The sequence below is a fragment of the Triticum dicoccoides genome, chromosome 1B (genome assembly GCF_002162155.2).
Source record: "Triticum dicoccoides isolate Atlit2015 ecotype Zavitan chromosome 1B, WEW_v2.0, whole genome shotgun sequence".
In the NCBI taxonomy this organism is placed as follows: Eukaryota; Viridiplantae; Streptophyta; class Magnoliopsida; order Poales; family Poaceae; genus Triticum; species Triticum dicoccoides.
The window spans coordinates 385,931,369-385,933,589 of NC_041381.1; positions in this window are offsets into that span (position 1 = coordinate 385,931,369).

A 2,221-nucleotide genomic window follows, 5' to 3' on the forward strand; every position below is an offset into this window, starting at 1 on the left:
TTGCCAGGGGGCCCACAAGACCGGAGGGCGCGCCCTCCACCCTTGTGGATGGCAGGTGGCCCCCTCTAGTGCTTTCTTCGCCCAATATTTTTTGTATATTCCAGAAATATTCTCCATGAAGTTTCAAGACTTTTGGAGTCATGCAGAACAGGTCTCTAATATTTGCTCCTTTTACTGTCCAGAATTCCAGCTGCCGGCATTCTCCATCTTCCTGTAAACCTTATAAATTAAGAGAGAATTGGCATAAGTATTGTGATATAACGTATAATAACAGCCCATAATGCAATAAATAACAATCTAAAAGCATGATGCAAAATGGACGTATCACACTCATGTCCATGTTAGCATGAGTGATTTTTAATATCCTACTATGTGGCTCTTCTACTTTGCTAGAACTACGTTGTGGTTTCTTTTTGAGTGAATGGAACAGAGGGATCACCTCCCTGCTATTCTACAAAACTTTCCATCATTTGCAACACTAGTGGTTACATATGAAGAACCTACCCAAATACAGCGCTATACAGGAGCGACGCAGAACTACAAGATGATATTCTGTTGGACAATGCAAGCTACAACCAATTACTTTTACCGGAACAATAGCAGCCAAGAAATTTGAAGGGTAGGTATGAACATAATCGGAACTACACATGTGCTGCTAAGAGAATCGACATACACATTACCAATCGAAGAGGAGTACGAAGGTCGCAGCCATGTCTGTGCATCTTGGTCGGCAAGGAGAGTCAGTTCATTGTCGACGATGGTGCTGCTGCTGCGCTGGGCATCATCTTCCGAGAAGCATATCTGAGACCGTGGAAGACGGCACCGAGGAAGCAGCTCCGTGTACGACAGTGATGGCGGACTGGCTCTTGTGTGGCACACAACAACGTCGATGAGGCAGATGCGCTGCGGTGGACGAGTACGCTGATGAAGAAGGGGAGGTGCAAGAAGGTCCTGCGGTGCCATGGAGAAGTCTATTTTGCGGTGGGATTGAAAATGGGGAGTAATGAGGTGTAGTCTGGGTACCGGGGTGAGGTTGGCTGGGTGGGGTGAACATGAAGTTACCAAAATAGCCCCCGACCCACCAGCATCCGTCGACCTGTTCGACCAAGGGTATGATGGTAAATTTGCATTACTCGAATCTGAGTCGCGGGAGATCTCAATGGAAGTGGGACATTTTGCCATCGACCTAAAAATTTGTACAGCACTACCTTTGTAAAGAAATACAGAGGGACTAACACTTTAGGAGTACTACTCCCTACTCCTCGTCTGGCGTGTTGGGTGACTGGGCAAAGCAGCTAGGGCTACTACTCATACTCCCCCCATTTTTGTTTACTCTGCATATTAGGTTTGACTGAAGTCAGACTTCCTAAGGTTTGACCAAGTTTATAGAAAAAATATAAACATTACCATAACAAATCTGTATGATGTGAAAGTAATTCAATAATAAATCTAATGGTATTGATTTGTCATTGTATATGCCAATATTTTTGTTTACAAACTTTGTTAGACTTTATAAAACTTGACTTTGACCAATGCTAATACGCGGACTTAAATAAAATAGGAGGGAGTACACATCTGTTTTCTTAGGTTGTCGTGGCATTACTTGTTTTTTGTAATTGTTAAATAAATATATTAAGATATTGACTTCGAATGTAATGGTTTATAAAATTCAATATTTAGAATTGTTGTTGATTTCCAATATGAATATCGGGTCTATAGTACTTCACAATATGCTCAAAGTAACATAATCCGACTCAAATGAAAATATAAATGCATTTCATAGTTATTAATTTGTTGTATCCAACAAAACCAACCATGACTATACATGATCCAGTCTAAAGCAATTTTTGAACACATCTCAACGTGTGAATGAAACACACACACACACAGACACAGAGAGAGAGAGAGAGAGAGAGAGAGAGATAGATAGAGAGAGAGAGAGAGAAAGAGTTTGCGAAGATGACCTATGGCGGGAGACAGATGTGTGCGCTTAGCACACAAGATATACACCCAATGGAAGAAAGAGACAGCGGGCGGGAAAGATTGTTTAGATGTGGGCGAGAGAGTAGGTGAGAAACCTCACGAGAGACAGGAAGTGTGCGAGAGAGAGTAGGGGGGAGGAAGTTAGGCCTGTGAGAAAAGATGGAGACATGTAATATAAGGAGTGAGATGCGTGTGCATCGGGATTTTGTACGTGTGGAAGGAGAAGAGACAAAAGTTT